We start from the raw sequence: 19,120 nt of genomic DNA, 5'->3' as shown, positions 1-19,120 counted from the left end.
CAACCTGAGCGCGGTCAAATGGACTATGCCATTTTACCCGACCTTCGGACCTACCCCCGTGCACCCCTACATGCCCTTCGCCCCGATTCAAGTGGTGTTTCAGGAAAACCCCAACCGCAAACAGATCTACCTGTCCGACTTTTGCGTGTCATGGATCAGCGGCATCAGGCCGTTTCACATTGAGACGTTGCTTGGCATACTGGAGAAGAGTGGGCTCATTGATTTGACGGAGAGGTGGGCCATCGACGCTTTGACCCTCTTCTCGAATCATGCCGGAGTCATGGCCATAGGACCTGTCAACCGAAAATGTGAAACCGGGTTTTCTGATCGTCTGCTATCTCATTCCTAGGTGCATTTTCTGATCGTCTGCTGCACCATTTGGCTCCTTCCTACTGTGAATCCCAAACGTGCGTTTCGCTCTGAATACCCCAGGTGGCGCCGTCGTTCCAACATCAACTTGCGCTGGCTCACACATCCAAATCAGCCGCCATTTTCCCATAGGCGAAAATCGTTTTTATTTATTTTTGGAATACACAGGTCAAACAAAATAGGCGTCAAATAGGCATCTCGGCGTCAAACAAAACAAAATAGACCACGAAATTCGACCTTTGTGCAAAGTTTGAGTGCAAACAGAGCGGCAGTTCGCTCACGAAAATTTTTTAAAGCGTTCCAGTTATCGGCGCACCACCCTGTATAGCATGTATTTTGTTCAGCTTCATTTCCTCTGAACCAAATGTGGTGTTCCTTTTGTTTTTGTTTTTAGTCATATTCAGCCTATTAACTTCTGCATAGTCCGCACGCATTGTAATGGTTTTCTACCTCCATAACTTGTTTATTTGTGCTTAACCCATCACTATTGTACTCGATATTTCATTGTTGCATTCATTTGATCATTTGTAATTGAACACAAAAATATTTTAGTGAGGTTGTGGTGTTTGCGCAAGTGCTGAAGTGTCAGCGGTAGGCACCCGTTGTCCCACGCGGCGTTTGCATTCTGCGTACGAAGGCGGTGAGTAATGTAAATAGTTTCTAACCACTCTTACACAATTAACAAGACATGCATATTTTCAGTGTTGCTAATAGTGCAACTGCACGACCACTGGGTAGAATAAGACAAGCTTTCCCGTTGCATATAAGTGACGTGGCGGATGCAATACGTGGGTACTCGCTCAAGTCAACTTTCTTCTTTTCAAGTGCTCAAACCAATGTGCCATGTTGCTTCTTAGACAAGTAGCAGGGCACCTGTCATTGCAATCATGTGTAGTGTTCCCTTAACCACCTATGTAGGTTAACGGCGTGGGTGCCCTACACTGGACGTGATGACATCAAGGCAAAGCTGGCAAGGCAACTGTATTCGTCGTACAGAATAACAAAATGACTGCAGACGATTCCTTGATAGCACAGCCAACATTCGAAAAGTTTTGTGAGCGCCTTGGTGAATACTTGTTGACGTGAACGACTGTGTGACCCCTTTTTTGTATGTACCTGGACTGTATTATTTGCCAAATGTTATCTCTTTTTACATTTTATTATCTTCTTGTTTCTGTGTTCATCTGTTACTATTAGTTTGTTGTATTCGATAAGTGAACATATCGTGATCGCTCTTGGACTGCTTTCTCTCTTAATTCCCATGTTCTGTACTTACGATTTACTTCTTTGTTGTTGTTGGTTGAAACGACACTGTATTACTGGCATGTCCCTCCTGTATTAATCCCTTCTGGGATTGACAGTATTTTGAAATAAATAAAAAAAAATAAACATCGTACACAGGAGTTCATGGATCCTGGCCACATGCGACTGACCAAAATGGCTGCGCCAACAGTTGTCCCAGTGTCGCAAGGTAATGCAGTGGAAGGTCTAGATTTTCCAGTTTCAGGTGTAGGCCAATACTGATGTGTGGTACGTCACATGCTGGCACTGTTCTCTAACATTCTCTAAACCATTCTCTAACATGAAGGAAAGCAGAGCAACGCAAGCACTTAGCGCCTAAGTTTGCGTAGCACATATGGCACTTATCTATGCAAGTGGGCTTCCAGCAACTGCGATAGCAACAGCATCTTTCAACGATAGGATGGATAAGCTCTCCGATGCTCCAAACAGCTCCAGCCCTAAAAAAAAACTCCTCAGAAGTGTCGCTTTGCACTTCGCAAAGGTGATGCCGAACTAATGACAGGTCGGAACTCCTCCATGAAGTCTCACCATTCTCGTTGAACAGTGCTTCCCTGGCAGACAGCGTGGAAAGGGGAGGGCCCGTTATTCGATTACATTTCAGTGCTCGCGCACGACGTCCACTCCCACACTATTGACGATGCGACTGCCTATTACATTGCAAGATATTTGCTACACAAATGGCTGCAGCTGTTCAGAGTTGCCGTAGAGCAATTTTGTCATGTCACTCTACTCATTCGCACAAAAGCAAAGAAATGGCCCGTTAGAGTGATCCCTCATTTAACATCATTTGCGCTAGCTAACTCGTGGCTGCAGTACCTACGGGATGCAAGTGCTGAAGAGCGTCATTGCAAAAAAATGAAAGATATGCTAGAGTTCGAGACAGATGCTGCGCTAAGTCCGATTCATTTGAACCGGCCATGTGAAAAGAAAAGAGGAAGACCTTGCCTGGAATCTCTGCAGAAGGTACTGTGAGAAGTCGCGCCTGCATCTCCGTGTACAGTGATGTGCGAACTTGTGACTGCCACTCCATGTGTGTGATACAACGCAGTCACATATTTCTGTGCCTCAGAACACTCGCGGTCATCACTACGTGCATCCAGTCACGTAGGCCAGACAGGTGTGAAGTGTATGTGTCCGTGTAGTGATGTGAGAATTCGTGCCTGCCACTCCATGTGCGCGTAATGCATTTGCGGTCTCATGTTCACGGACACTCGAACTGCTTCGCGCCATGCGAACGAGCCTTGAGTCACGTACGCCAAGGCCTCCCCCTTCTCCCCCCCTACCCTTTAAATTGAGCAGCTCCTGCGGCCGGAAAGGGAGAATGGCTCCGATGAGAGAAGACGTGTAACTTGCTTCAACAAGTATTAAACGCTTTATCTAACCCTCAGCCATGGACCTGCTCACAGTACTGAAACCTGCTCACAACCCTATGCCTCTTGTAACAATGTCCGTGCGCTTTGATGGGAAAGAACACTGGCCTCAGCATATCGCAACCCCAAATTCCCAGTAGTGTTGCAAAGAAGGTTGCACATCCAAGACGTGTGTGTGCTGCAGGAAGTGTGGAGTGTACGCAAATGTACGCAACTAACAACACACGCATATTTCCAGTGTTGCTAACAGCACAACTGCATGGCTGCTGGGTAGAATAAGACAAGCTTTCGTGTTGCTTACTGGGGTACTTGTTGCAGTGAACTCTCTTTTTTTCAAATGCTCAAACCAATGTGCCGCGTTGCTGTTTAGACTGGCAGCAGACCATCCGTGATTGCAAACAACTTGTACACTGTTCCCTTAATCACCTGTGCATATTAACGGCATGGGTGGCCTCCACTGGACGTGATGGCCTCAAGGCAAAGCCAGGAAGCCAACTGCATTCGTCGTACAGAACGTACAGTACGCAAACCATTGTTGGGTGGCAGATAACCATGCGGGCCATTCTAGGCTCTGGCAAGATCGCTCTAACAATTGCAACTTCTTATCCTTACTAACTCATCGGCTGCTGCAAGAGCCACTCGAGAGCATGTTTGGACACATGACACAAAAGAATGGCTGCAGCACAAACCCTAACGTTGCTCAGTTCAAGCTGTCTGAAGACAAAGGTAACGTAGAAGATGACAGGTCGGAACTCCTCCATGAAGTATCACCATTCTCGTTGAACAGTGCTTCTCGGGCTGACAGTGTGGAAAAGGGAGCCCGATGCCTTCCCACCTTTCGATGACATCCCAGTGATTGCGCAAGACACCCACACCCACACTAATGACGATGCGGCTGCCTATTACGTTGCAGGGAAAGACCTACGTGGCCTCATCAGCATTTCACCATGCCGAAAGCATTGTTGAGAAAAAGGGCGACGACGGCGTGTCAAGAAGGGTATCATTATCATCGTGAACTAGTGAAAGAGGAGATTTAAAGTGCGTCTGTTGCGGAGCCGCGGCCTTGGGTCCTGTTCCTCAACATTCCGGTACCAAAACCCAGAAGGAACGGCCCAGTGGACTCCTGATGACGGCGCAGAGCGACTTCGAGGCACGCGAGGCCCGGGACACGCCTTGATCTCCTGATCCTGGAGCCCTTGCCCGTAAACTGCGCCCTTCATGGCTGGCTGCTCAGCACGTCGCACGGCCCACCCAGAACCCGGAGATGTCCGGCAGCAGCACCTTGGCCGGAACACCCTCCCTGTTGACACTGAGTCTACCAAAGACAGCCAAATCGTGGGTCAAATGAAACAGCTGAAGGACACTCTCCGGGCAGAAGTGCCCGAGCTCGCTAAAATGATTGAAAACATTGCGAGCTCACCGATTTCGACGCTGGTGTGCTTGAAACCCTCCAGGAATCTCTCATCCAAAAAAACCGGTGCAAGAGGCACAGACTTCGGCACAAGCACAGCAAGAAGAGTGAGGCTGCCAGAATCGGCCCGGGGATCAGAACTACTGGACATTCCCGTAAACTATTAACTTATTCAGTCCGGCGAAAGGGAATTCGATCCTCAACTTTTATTAGGCAAGGTCACATAAGAAAGGTTCAGCTGCGCACACAATTCCTACCATGACGACATGAGAGACTACCTAGATGCACGACAGTCCGCTTTGTCTTCTGTGAAGCGCAACAGAGTGTTGTTATACCTCCATCGCCGATCCTAAAGAAGACCATCGTTAGGAAGCAGCATCGAACTTCAAGGCATCGTTGGAGAAAACGGATAACGATCTATGGCAGACGGGCATACCAAGATTCAACGAGACTGCGGCCAGAATCGTCATTTTATTTCTCTAACTGTTTCCTCCCCGGGCATTCTGTGTGTATATGTGTCGGCCTTATTATCACGGGTGGGAGTATGTTGAGAAAAAAGACGAAGACAGTCTCTCAAGAAGGGTACGATCATCATCATGAGCTAGTGAAAGGAGAGGGGATTAAAGCGCGGCTTTAGTGGAGCCGCGGCCTTGGGTCCTGTTCCTCAACAAGACCCATGTGCCCAGCAAGCTTTCTGGACATTTAAGTGTACCATCAGAGGGGGCTTTTGCTGCTGGCCAAGACCTTGAGGTTACCTTTCTTGCAATGACTGAAGCCACTACGCACCTGCCCCGCGTATGTGACGTCTTGTTCCGCCACTTGTTTAGCATTACTTCCTTCACATTCTGTTCCACTCAGTGCCACCAGAGGTTCGTACAGATGTTTTGCCGCGTCCGCCTATGCTGGCACGTGCGTTTTGTCAACTGAAACTTGGATAAATTGGATAAAGGTGCAGTTTCAGGCGGTGTCAGGAATTCAGGTGGACAAGTTTAAAGGTTAACACTTCACATCGGCATTAAGTGCGCACATAGAGCAAGATTACTATTGTTCTTATGAGAAAATGGTTTGTTTTGTTTAAGAGTAAACATAATGTGCATGCTACGTTGTCTTGCACCCTAACGTGTGGGTCCACTGCTTCTCCTGCATGGTTGGCCGGCGTGAGCCGCTCACTGGCGTGTAAACTTGCCAGCAAACAGTGGTGGGTTCTCAAGATATCTTAGGTAGTCTTGCACTATCCTACTATGCAATGTAGTGTGGTTTACAACATACAGACAGTGTTTGTAGTTTCCTTTTAATAGGTTTAGGCTCCGGCCTGAATTCTTGCCCGAATGAATGTGTCTTCTCTCAGTGGCACCTGGGCACGGTATTCTTGTCGGTTTGTAATGGTGATAACATCCATACATTTTCATAAAATGGTCCCCTCTTCATATGCTAGTCTGTAATGACATTTCCGCAACAATGTGCCTCAGAGCCTTCCCGGCACCCCAGCAACATCTCACCGCCGTCAGACTTTTGTACAAAAATTGTGCTGACAAATGACCCTGGACCACTTTGTTTTAGATGGCACATTCGTTTGGAAACAGGGGATGTACTTGACGTTCACTGAGTGTTCTGAACCGGTGACTCCAGAACAAGCGGAAACACCACTGTGCCGCATATACTGCCGCAACGTCAAGGTTGATGAATTTTTTGTGGCCAACGAAAGTGATGCAGCCCGCGGCTTTAAAGAAGGCTGATGCCCTGTTGTTGTGCCCTGGGTGTGATATAGAGCCCAAGTCAGGCCAGTGCACAAAGTTTGGTGCAGCGTACTATGCGCACACGTGCTGTGTCACAACAGCTGAAGGAAAGCAGTGCTTGCAATGTAAGTACACAGGGAAGCTGATAGCAAACCAGGCAGAAGCAACAGTCCAAACCCAAGTTCAGGCAGCGAGCTGCAAGGAAATCTGTTCAGCTGTTCCGCACAAAAAGAACGCTTGCAAGAGCTCAAGAAAACGTGGAAAAGCTGCGGCTTTTGGACGAATCTGTGGCCACCACAGCTTTCGAGCGGAAAATCAGTGGGCTACCGCGTAAACAACGATTAGCTGTAAGGACCTGCTTTAAGGCTGCGTCCAGAAAGTCAAGCCGTGGCATGACTTACGACAAGCTGTGGGTTCTGGAATAGTCTCCTGACGCGCATGAAAAGCCCACAGCTATACGAGCATATTAGAAGACATCAGATAATGGCACTGCCAAGTAAATCATCCCTTGACAAGCACATGGAGGCATTCAAAAGTTCATTTGGTTTCAACCCCAAGGTGTTTTCAGCATTCGAGCAAAAAAACAAAGGATACGGATGAGTTCAGTGTTCATGGCGGACTTCTTTTCGACGAACTGAAACTTTCCGAGAGTATTGGAGTAAAAGCGTCGGGAGAAATGACTGGCTTTGTAGACCTCGGTGACTTCACGGAACAAGACAGCAAGACTTCTCAGAGCGACCGTGGACTGGTTATAATGTTCCAGCCTTTCCAAGGTGGGTAGTTTCAGTTAATCATGCAACATAAATGCCATATGTGGTTTAACTGTAGCATCAATGATTCAGCCTTCATATGCTTGTTTCTGATGAACCAAAATAAAAATATTGCTTGTGTCCTTAACTTTGCAATAATTACTTTTTTTTTAGGGGAATGGACCCAAATACTCGGCGTATTTTCATCTAGAGGGAATGTGAAGGCAGGCACCTCTCCTGTCCAAGTTACTACTTGAAGCTACAATCCTGGCCGAGAAATCTGGGCATTTTAAAACATTCAAAGAATAGCGCGTTGGCAGAGTTCAGGCTAACGACTTTTCGGTGTAGGTGGTGGTGAAAACATTTGAGAAAAAATAAATCTCGCGGCGGTCACCTCTACTGTTAAATCCCCGCAACTCATTTTCGGGGCTCAGGAGAGCCACGACGGCGGAGCCCGCAAGCAACGTTCGCGTACTTCCTGCCGAAGCAAGCGCTGGCCTTTGACCTTAAATCGCCTGGCTAACAGGGCAATGCAAACTAATCAAGAGCGTGCCACAAGCGAGACAGCAGCAGCAACACACACACAAAAAAAACACCTATAACAAGTTTTGGTACTGCAATACCACGCACGCAAGTTGAGCGCTCACCAGCGAGCGGCAGCACCCCCTCCCAGCGGGATCGGGAAACATTGTACCTTTTCCCTCGGTCCGGACACTAGAAAACCTTTCTAGCCTCTATAATACAGCTGAACCTCGTTATAAGAGACACTGATGTAAGAGACAAATGGGTATAAGAGACACTATTCACCCACATGGTTGGCTGCCCTATCTTTCCCATTAAATCGACCTCTTTTATAACAGACATTGGATGTAGAAGATTGGTTATAAGGGACAAGTCATCCTTGAAGTTTAATCAATACTCTCGCTTCTAACAGACATTTTAACTTCAGATGCAGTGCCACCAGTCACTAATTGCAGTTGCTTCCATTGTGGAAACACAGGTGGACGACAGACAGGTGCAGTCGCTATTTATTTTAACTTCAGCAAACACGAAGTGGTTCAGTCAGCTATGAAATGACAATGAGAAGACCTGCCAATGGAAATGCAACTGACAGAAGTAGCTGAAGCTTACTGCCATTCATTGGATGGAGCGCGATCACACATGCGGGCTCTCCTACTCGCGTAGCTCCCAATCAGAAGCACTGCAGACGTTGAGCCCTGCAAGCGTAATGAATAGCCTGAGCACACAGCGGAAGAAGCTGTGCGCTCTGGCTATTCATCAGGCTTGTTAACTCAACACCTACGATTCATCTTCCAGAAACAAGGAAAGGAAAAAAAGCTTGTAGAATCAGTTGTAAAAAACAGTGTAAATACAGTCATGAAGCAAACAAAGTTTCATAAATTCTGGGACCAAACAATAATTAGAATGAATCTTTTGAAACATGCTGTAGCGTTCTTTTGAGCTTATTGTAGTAATACAAGTGCCCACATTGAACTAGGGTCTGATTAGTAAGTGAAAACATGGTACCCTGCTTATAAGAGACATCTCGTATAAGAGACAGAAACTGCTCCCCGGTACGTGTCTCTTATAAAGGGGTTCAACTGTATATATCATTATGGCATTGTTTCCACGCTTACAATGAGAATAACCAGGTTTATACCTCAGTCCTTGAAGCAAAACCCTTAAAAAAAGCCCTTTTCTGTGGTGCGGCCTCTGTTCTTGTGCACAGATTTGCACAGGATGTGGTATTGGGTGACGCCACAGCACTATCGTCAGTGAGCCATACTTGTGATGGCTGGTGATTGCTGGAGGGTTCAGCCAGCGGCATTTACCATAGCTCACACATCGACGCCTCCGTCTGTTGTAAAGTATTCACAGGTTATACTTGTACATCTTCGTGACATCAAAATGTCTGTCAAGGCCATGGTTTGCGATCAGGCCTCCATTAATCTAAGTCTCGCTGCCCCCTTAGGCGCGACGGCTGAACAGCCTTTTTTTTTTTGAGGTTAGTGGCGAACGGATATACTTCATCTCTGGTGCGCCTCGCCTCATTAGCTCTTTCCGTACAGCACGCGAGATTTCGATCATGAGCGATCAAAATCGATCGGAATTTTCAAACGCTGATTTGAAAGTCGCGCCGGGCGATTTGAAACGTTTGGCGCCATCTGCCGTGTAGAGGAGAAATAAGCTTTCATTTGCTGTGTAGTTCTTATTTTTTGAGCCAGGTGGCGGGCTGTGGCGGTTTTTAAAGCCCACCGGGAGAAGCGAATACGCGGTGTAGTTGCCGTGGAAGATGGCTGCGCCCACGAGCTCAACGCGCGCTCCAAACGCCGCAAATCGCGCGATTCCACTCAATCTTCGGTGGATTTTCGGGACTTCACTAGCAGCAGTGATTCTTTCGATGATTTCGATCTGTCAGACTTGAGTTCTGACAGTGACGATGACGACAACCAGCCCCGAACATCAGCGGCCGCCAACAAGTAAGCTAGCAATTTGTTTCTCTATTTGTAGCCGGTTTTCTTTGAGCACTCCGCTGCCGGTTCGCGTGGTTTATCAGTGTCGTGCATGGTTCTATCTTATCTGCAGGGTTTCCACATCCTTTGGCCAAGACTCGCTGCCGCCTCGAGAACAGAGTTTGGAGTTTCGCCCGAGCAGGGAGCCGGGTATCAACTTCTGCCTCGAGCTTCGCAGCGGCGCGCGGAGCTTCCTGAAAGCCATGGATATTTTCAAGCTTTTCTTTACTACGCAAGTGATCGAACTGATCTGCTTGAATACGAACAAGTACGCCTGGATGATGATCCTAGAAAAACCGAGCTACAGCGAGCCTGACGGCTCATGGAAGGAAGTCACTCCAGCAGAGATGCTGAAGTTCATTGGTCTGCTGCTGTACATGGGAATCATGGACGTCCCGTGACTTCACCTCTACTGGAGCGGATCAAGCTTGTTCTCTGGCCTTGTTCCGCCTAAGATTATGCCTCGAACTCGTTTTTGGGCGCTCTTGGGCATGCTGCACATCTCGGACCCCGCGACTGACAGTACAGGTGGTGGAGAAAAGTTGGACAAAATTTCGTGGCTCCTCCAGCACATCAATGATTGCTCCTCCAACTTTTTCCAGCCATACCGAGAACTTTCAGTTGATGAGCGAACGGTAAAATCCAAAGGCCGCTCAGGAATTCGCCAGTACAGCAGGGACAAGGTAACAAAATGGGACTCCAAGTTATGGGTTCTTGCAGACCCCCGAACTGGCTACACCATTCAGTTCTTGTACACGGGAAGACGTGAAAAACCCAGCGCGAAAGACCTGGCCTTTGACGTTGTGACCGGATTGTGCAAGAACTACATCGACCAAGGGTACTGCATTTACATGGATAACTTCTACACCTCAACGGCCCTTTTTTTTGCATTTGCTTGAACGCAAGACATTTGCCTGTGGCACAACTCGGAAAGATCGCCGTGGCTTTCCCCGTGACCTCAAAGATATCACCTGGGAAAAAAAGGCGAAGAGAGGGAAAGTGCGCTGGCTGCGGGACAACGGTGTTTTGTACCCACAGTGGAAGGACCGTCGTGTCGTCAGCATGATGAGCACTATGCATACGGCCAACAAGCATGTTGCCGCCAAAAGGAGAGAGAAGAAGGATAACAGATGGCAACAGATTTCCATCACCAAACCGAAGCTCATTGATGAGTACAACGCAGGGATGCTTGGGGTGGACAAATCCGATCAGCTGATAGGGTTCTACAATGTGCTCCAAGAGTGCGTCCGCTGGTGGAAAACTCTCTTCTTTCACTGTATTGACATTGCGGCAGTGAACAGCCATGTCATCTTTCAAGATCACAGGAAGCGGCACCCTGAGATAGAAGAGCTCTCTAGAGTTTCTCGGTACGACCAGCTGGCGTTCCGCATGGAACTAGTACAACAGCTTCTCGAACTCGAAGACGCACCATGTAGACCTCGTGTTCAGGCCCCTCCTCCCCCTCCCCCACCTCCTTCTGGCACTGAGCACCAACCAGAGAGAACGGAGAAGGCGTTCAACTGCAAGAAGTGCTACAGAGAGAAGACTTTTATGAGTAGTAAGCATTTTGCTAATTAGTGTATATATTTTTCTGGATTTTAATCCCTTCAAAGTTGTTTTTTGGATATATAAATATATCATTCACAATTTCCTTCAAACTTTGCCAAAACGTTGGTCTTCACCAATTAAATTTTGTTTTGCAACCTTCTGCTTTGTATAAAAATTTATATTGTTAGAACGCACGTCTTTTTAGCTTTATTTTAATGTGCATTCTGTATTTCTGCGCCCAAGAGTTTTTGCAATGAAAATCTTTACCTAAAACAATCGAAAAAAGCTTTTTCCTCCATGGTTTTGAAGCCTTGTAAACAAATTTTTGTAGCTCAGAAACCGCTCAAGTTAGGGCTTTAATTTTTTTTAGACAACATTGTTAAGAAACGCAGAAAACATTTGTATATTTCAGAATTTTTTCTAAAATTTTTCTTTGAAGTTATAAAGAGCATTTTTGCAATTTTGTGCTAAAATTACCCAAAATGTCTAATTTGACAATTTCTATTTTGCATTTTCTCTCTTTACAATTTTAAAAATTTACATAAAAAAAAGACAATCTATTTGAGTTCATTTTCGTGTGCTTTATATATTTTTTCACCCAAGTTTTTTCATTAAAAAAAATTACCGGAACCCACAAAAAAACGGCACTTTTCGCCCGGTACGCAAAGAGTTAAAACAATGCGTAACAATGTTTAAGCTCCAAAATTGCACATCGGAGGCAGTGTAGCTGACTGGGAGCACTTGAGGAGCTTTACAAATCAACTCATAACTTGCAACTAGTTCCAAAACCCGCAAAGTGGCACATAAAAAAAAAACCTCTAACACGAAGGCAAGCAGAGCAACTCAAGTACTTATCGCATAAGTTTACAACTTAAGAACGGCACCGGAAGCTGCCCTTGTGCCTCATCACCGCAACCGGCTGTTCCTCCGCTCGGCACAAAGAGTGCGTTACTGCGAATATTTTTGGAAGCACAAAATAAAAGAACCCCCCAAAACAAGTAAACGTAATGTTCTTGGGATTTTAAAATTTTAATGTGAGATACATTACCACCACCAACGTGTATCAAAACGTAAAAATTTCATAAAAAAATTGCCACTCCCAGTCAAAACCCGGTGCAAAAATGACAAAACTGAACCTTGTTAAGAAAAACAAAGTTCAGTTTACTTTATATGGCTTACGTGTTGTATTTTACACACGTATGCATTATTCACTAGCTTTGAAATTACGAAGTATTATCGTATAGTGGCCTTTTTGCTTCGCGCATTGTATTTTTGTCCCCACATTTTCCCCCATCTCATTTTCCAACATGGACGTCTCGTACGAGGTCAATTTTTTTGCCAGAGCATGACTACACAGTGCCACCTGCAGCCGCATTTGTTACTGTTTCTTTGACTCCAGATTCTTCATCGCGTTAGCGGTCTGGGGCGAGTTCCTCACCCAAAGAGCCCATCAACGCCAAAGCATCTGTACAGGAAGAACTGCAGCGGCGTTGTTCTTTGTCGCCAGTTCAGCATACAGTTTTGAACGTCTACATGAAGCTGCGAGAGGAGCACCCGCACATTGGCGCAACAGAAACTTGGCGCACGACAAGCGAGTACACCAGTGTCAGTTTTTGGAAGATTCTGGACATCAAATCCAAAGCAAAGGCGACGGGTGGGAAGCTGACAACACCTTCGCGGAAAAGGCCCGGAAGCGAGAACCACAGACGCCGCACTGCGATGTATGACGGCTTCACTTTGTGTGCACTGAGAAACATTGTGCACGATCTCTTCCAGCGCAACGAGCCTCCTACTGCACAGAAGATTGCGAAAGAATTTCGGAGGAGTGAGCATCTCCCCAGCCTTTGAAAGAATGAAAGAAAGAAAAGTTGTGGTTTTTTGGCACAGCAACCTTTTGGTTATAATGCGCCAAATGCACGCAGGGTAGAATAGTTATGCGACGGTTAAACGATGTTATTCAAGGCATTGTGAAGATTAAAAACATTTTAAAAGGACTCAAAGGTGCACATAGCTACCTCAGCCACCCCCCCCCCCGCCTTCGAACATAGACCATCTGCCGCCCTGAGCGACATCGGCTTCATCTTCGAGAAACGCGAACGAAACTCGATGATGATTGAGCATCAGGACGTGCTGATTTGGCGGCAGAGGTACCTTCATCAGATCACCGAGTACAGGCAGCAGCACCGCAAGGTGTTCTACACAGACGAAACTTGGGTAAACGCTGGCCACACCGTGACGAAGGCTAGGAGGAACGAGACAGTGAAAACACCTCAGGATGCTTTCCAGCGTGGTTTGACAACTGGGCTGAAACAGCCATCCGGAAGAGGAGCGCGGCTGATAGTCGCCCACATCGGCAACGGGGACGGCTCTGTTGACGGCTGCCTGTCCGTCTTCAAAGGAACGAAGTCGGGAGACTATCACGAGGAAATGGACGGCGAGCATTTCGAGGCTTGGTTTGACTCTGTTCTCACTAAGCTGCCCCAGGGTAGTGTTGTCGTCATGGACAAGGCGTCCTACCACTCCAGGCGCCTGGAGACTGTCCCGACCATGTCCTCACGCAAGCCTGACATACTAGCCTGGCTGACATCAAAAGGTATCTCGTGCGATGCAATGATGACAAAGAAACAGCTTCTTAAACTGGTGGCGCCGGTGAAAGACCAGTTTGTGAAGTTCAGAGTTGATGTCGCGGCAGAAAAGGCTGGGTGCGTCGTTCTGAGGTTGCCACCATACCATCGAGCTGATCTGGGCACAGATGAAAGGTGGAGTTGCTAGGCTGAACACTGACTTCCAAGATTGACAGTGTGCGGAAGCTCCTCATCACAGCAGCTGAGAATGTTTCTCCAAACAACTGCGCCAAGGCTGTTGAGCACGTCATTGGCATTGAGGACAAGTGCCGAGAGGCACGTGGCTTCAGCGACCATGTGGAGCCAATCATCATCAGCCTCGGGGAGGAAGACAACGACAGCTGTGGGTTTCCCTGTACAGGCATTTTCCCCAGTATTGTAAAATGACACTCCAACATGCCATGTGTTAGGGCATATAACAATCTGCAAGAAGTGAAATAGCCTGTTATAACCTATATTGGCTTTCTCAAAATTGCAACTGCCATGGCAGCTGCAAAAGAGCATTTTTCAGGAAAGGAAAATTTACCATCCATTTAAAAACGCCCGCGTACACTCGATCAGAATTGCATTGCGTTGAGACTTGAGCAGAACTAAGCAGAACAACCGCTCTCCTGCCTCCGCCGTCTGCCCCCCCCCACCCCCTCCGCACGCCGACCCACCGTATTCCCCTCCCCTATGTTAAAGAAACGAGTGAAACATTATCCCGCATTCTTCGCAAGGAAGGCATTGTCATCTCCCACAAGCCAATGTCAACTCTTGGACGGCTCATACCTCGACCTAAAGAGCGGCCGCCAAAAGAAAAATCCCAAGGGGTCGTCTACAAAATTGCTTGCGCACAATGCCCCGCTAGTTATGTTGCGGAGACCATGAACTTCCCAGAACGCCTCCGCCAACACAAAAACGACGTTCGCAAGTCCGACACTCAGCGCAGTGCATTGGCTAAGCACTGCGAAAAAGCTGACCACAGGATTAACTTTGACGGCGCGCAGGTGATTGGCACCGAAACCCATTACTCTCATAAAGATTACTCCTTGAGTCCTGGCACATACAAGGGAACCGGCAAGGCCTGAATAGATCCCTCCGAGCTCTTCCCACCATCTACGCCCACAGCCTCCGACACGCAAGGGCAAGATTCCAGTAAGAAAAAAGAAAAAGAAGAGAACACCTATATAACCACTGCTTCTTGTCGTACACAGTCACCCCTGACGAAGGAGCCGAGTTGGCTCCGAAACATTGGGACCGCTTTGAATGAACGCCCTCGGTTGGTGTATTTGCCTCTTCAAGTTTAGCCCAACCAGACAGAGTTCTGTCGAAGATGTTCACATACGAATTAATGATGCACTCGCTGTTTTACACGCTCTATTAAAACTTATTTGTTCACTCGTTTGTCATAATTACGAAATCTCGCGCCGTCCACGAACTGGTTGGGTGAGGTGTGGACAATCGTTCAGTTCTAAAATGATAGACGCAAGATAAACAACCGATAGCAATCACCGCCAGCGCACGCACACAACAACCACACCAGACACGAGTTGTTTCCATAACATTTTGGGCAGATTTCGAACTTAATCTGCCTATAAATTACTGCAACGACGACAAACAAACTCGGTGAGAAAAGCAGATGATGTCACGCATTTACCACGATCCTCTTTCAAAGGGCGCGTGCACTGACGTCACGGGTCTGGCACTTCAGCAAAGTGATACACTACATGAGGTGTTGCCATTCTTAAGTTGTAACTGAGTATAGCACACATGGCACTTATCTATGCAAATGGGATTCCTGCAGATGCAATGGCAACCGCATCTTTCTGTGATAGGATGGATAAGCTCTTTGAAGCTCTCAACAGCAACGGCCCTAAAAAAAAACGCCGCAGAAGTGTCGCTACGCACTTCGGAAAGGTGATGTCGAACTAGTTGAGTTTCTCGAGGACCACATTCCATGGATCCAGTCATGGAAGCTTGATGCCAAGCGACAGCCGCAAACCATTGTTGGGTGGCAGATAGCCATTCGGGCCATCCTGGAGCTCTGGCAAGATCGCTCTAACAACTACGACTTCTTCACTGCGGTGTGTGTCGCAACCTTGGCTTGCAGGGTTGAGAGCGTGATGTGTTTGCATTGGACAACTTCTCTGTACTTGTCATCTCTTGTAGTCCTGGCCCTTCCGCTCGGCCACGGGCATATATTTTTCTGTTTCTACGCCACAGCGCTTTCTGCACAACCTTGGCTTGTGCAGCTACAATCATTCTTGTCTTACTCTTGGTGCATTCGGGAATGTTTAAAGGAGCCATGAAGAGAAAATACAACCTCGTTTAATTTGAAAGAACTAGGATTCAGTATCGATCACTCAGCTCCATTACAGCCACAGAAGATGCTTTTTTAACGAAAAAAAAAAGCAAGACGTATTCAAAAACTTTCAAATTTTTGCGCCACAGTGACGTGTTATGAGCAAGAATGACGTCATATGGGCCAACAATAAAACATAATTTTCATTGCGTTAACTGCACGTTAGTATTCAAGTGATGTGGTCAAATGGAACTAGAGGCCCCATTACAGACGTCCAGTCATCTGTCGTCGCAACAGGTCAGTTAGGCGGCCGCCAATCGCACAAACAAGGTTCCGTGACGTCATAGAAAAGTTGCGGGAAATCGGCTAGGGGGTCGCGACTGCTTCACACGTTTTCTTTAATATCTCCGTCATCTGTTCGAAGATTGCGATGATATTGGTATCATTGTTATCGGGACTAAGCAGTCTTTCTAGTAAGCCCCACTTGTATTTTGTCTTCATGGCTCCTTTAAAGCACATACGACCCTCCGATTTTCACAAACATTAATGTTTCTGACAGTGCGGGTCTGATAGTGGCCCCTGGCGCCTGTGTGTTAACAACGTCTCCGTCGATTGGATCTTTGTATCTGCAGTAGTTCATCCACATATTACACATTTGAGTAGCTCCACCGCAGATGGGATTTGAGAGATAAGCTTGGTGTGCAGGAATACTGCAACCGATTTCACTGTTGTCTTATGAAACTATGTAATGAGTTACCATTGCCTCGTACACAAGAAGCATAAACTGCTCATTTGTTCCTTATATTTGTGTTCGCATTGGCTGCTGAAGACGCGCATGTGTGTGTGCATCGGTGGCACCTGGAACCTTTCGGTTCAGCTAGTACATAAAATTTACCTGCTTGACCCTTAGCCTTTAGTGGGACGGGAAGGCTTCGGCACGCTAACCCGGCTTCATGAGGAACTGCACTCTTGCCAGGAGCCAATAGGAACTTTTTTTTTCTCTCTCTTATGGTTTTTGTGCGTACATGTCCGCACAAATGTAATTTCTGTTCAATTACTACTACTGATTAGTAGTTGCCGAGAAGCAATAGACCCCGTTAAAGTTCATCAAACGAGCAAGGCAACCGAAGCCTTTTTTGGTAAACGGGGAGCAAGTGTCTCCTTTCGTCCATATCCCAACTGCCACGGTAAAAAAAATTACCTGCAGAGATTGTGGTCGCAAACACTAGCAAGTATCCCGGTGTCTATATTTTGTTATGGTTGATATTTGTGTGTGACTGCAACAGCGCACACAGTCTGACGGTGTCGTAGATACGAGAAAAACTAGATGTGAAAACTACAAGAGCTCGCATCTCCTGCAGTTGCCCGTTAATGAGAGAGTGCGACGAGGAATCATTATGCTTGGCACACGTGCCACCTGAGCGACATCCTCGATTGATGATTGATTGTAGGGTTTAACGCGCCGACGCAACGCAGGCGATGAGGCGCGCCGTAGTGGAGGGCTCCGGATTAATTTTGACCACCTGGGGATCTTTAACGTGCGCCGAAATCTCGTACACACGGGCGTTTTTGCTTTTCGCCTCCATCAGAAAAGCGGCCGCCGCGGCCGGGAATCGAACCCGCGACCTCGTGCTCAGCAGCGCAACGCCTTAGCCACTGAGCCACCGCGGCGGGTTGAGCGACATCCTCACTGTTTCACTTGTGATTTTTTTTTTCCAGGCTTTCACATCGAAGCCGCACGTAACAAAAGCCTCTGCGTAACAAAAAATTTGCACTCCCTGGTTGACACACAGTGCAGGCTGAAACCCCGTCACACTGAGTGTTCCGGTAGAAGGGACCACTCTTCAAGGCTCCCTCAGACCACTGGGCAGGGGCTCAGCTTTCTGACAACGCTCTGCGAGGGACGCAGTCGCCCGACAGAGCGTTGTCCACGTGGTCCACAAACATGAGCGCAAAATGTTGCCATCAGCAGCACCATTTTCTAGCAAAATGCAAGGAATTCATGCTCGAATCTTAGAATTGAAGAGGACAATTTAAAGCGAACGAGGGCCTTTAAAGCTTCAAAAGCAGGCGTGAAATCGCCACCAGAGTGATCAGTGGTAAGCCTTCCTCTGCAGACAACGACGGTGCCACATCTTGAACTAACCGCAAGCGACTAGGAATTGCTGATTGTTATGACGTATCCTACACATACAATGGTAGTGAGACAGCCATTTTTGCTTACTAAGCTGCACCAAGCGCCTTCACGCTACAAAGAGAAGTGCGCAACGGTTTCAGGCCAAATACATGCCATTTGCCTTTTGTTATGCCTAAATTAGGATGGAAGGAACAAGTTCACTGATTATTAGCCCGAGTGCCCGACTCAAAGGCTTTAATGGGACACAGAAACAGAATGCAAGCGAAATACCTGGTGAGCGCGACAGCATGGATGACATGGGGCATATTTAGTGACTGACTGAAGGAAGTTAACGAAGGCACCTCTAAACAAGTCTGCGGAATGTCCACTCGTAAACAACTGTCCTGCATGCCCCACTGAAGGTGTCCACCTGTGTGACATTGTATTTACTTGCGAACTGCACATCGCTCACTCAAACCCCCTTTGTTCACTGCGATGAACAGCTCCATTTGTTCATTTGTTGTCTTTAGATTGGCGGCCACTCCTTTGATTCGCATTTGCACGTGCAGTAAGCTGCCCATCGTGTTCGTCTCTTAGCGGTCCACGGGCGGCGTCTGGTTTCGATACCCGGTCAGCTTGAGCGAGTGCAACGTCACGAACATGTCTGCTCACCCAGCGAAGAAGCCAAAGACTGCTCAAGAAGCTGCGCAGCCGCCAATGCAAGCGTCGGACCCAAAGGTGGGCGGCAGCGACTACTCGCCCCCTTGCACGCAATCACAGAAGGACCGCTTCGAGAAGCGGCTCCAGAATCAAGAACTGCTGGTGGAGCGTCGTCGGTCGAATGCGATAGTGCACTCAGAACCTGGGAAAGGACGCCCCGCGCTGAAAAGGATGGACACTCTTCCTGAGAACAAGACTGATCACGCAGCCGCAGGAAAGGGGCAGACTACGGCTTCCAAAGACTTTGGCGCCGCCCTCTGCGTCCGGTGCCAGCGGGGCTTCTGCGCCAGCAACTGGAGCCCGTCCTCCGAAGCCTGCCAAGAACAAGGCCTAGCCAACCTCAGGGTCGTCTTCTAATCAGTCCAGCTCTGCATCCCA

At 47.6% G+C, this 19,120-nt stretch overlaps 1 long non-coding RNA gene and 1 pseudogene across 1 annotated transcript in view; one reads left to right on the top strand and one right to left on the bottom strand.

The window, feature by feature from the left end:
* LOC144159024 (uncharacterized) overlaps positions 1-19,120 on the bottom strand; it is a 78,764-nt gene that overhangs the window by 47,813 nt on the left and 11,831 nt on the right. The gene's annotated exons all lie outside the window — the stretch shown is intronic.
* Positions 5,774-7,490, top strand: LOC144159023 (uncharacterized; annotated as a pseudogene).

This window comes from Haemaphysalis longicornis, unplaced genomic scaffold (assembly GCF_048455015.1).
Source record: "Haemaphysalis longicornis isolate Haplotype H1 unplaced genomic scaffold, Haemaphysalis longicornis Haplotype H1 scaffold_10, whole genome shotgun sequence".
Lineage (NCBI taxonomy): Eukaryota > Metazoa > Arthropoda > Arachnida > Ixodida > Ixodidae > Haemaphysalis > Haemaphysalis longicornis.
The sequence above is the reverse complement of the archived record's forward strand: the minus strand, read 5'-3'. Positions and strand labels throughout refer to the sequence as shown.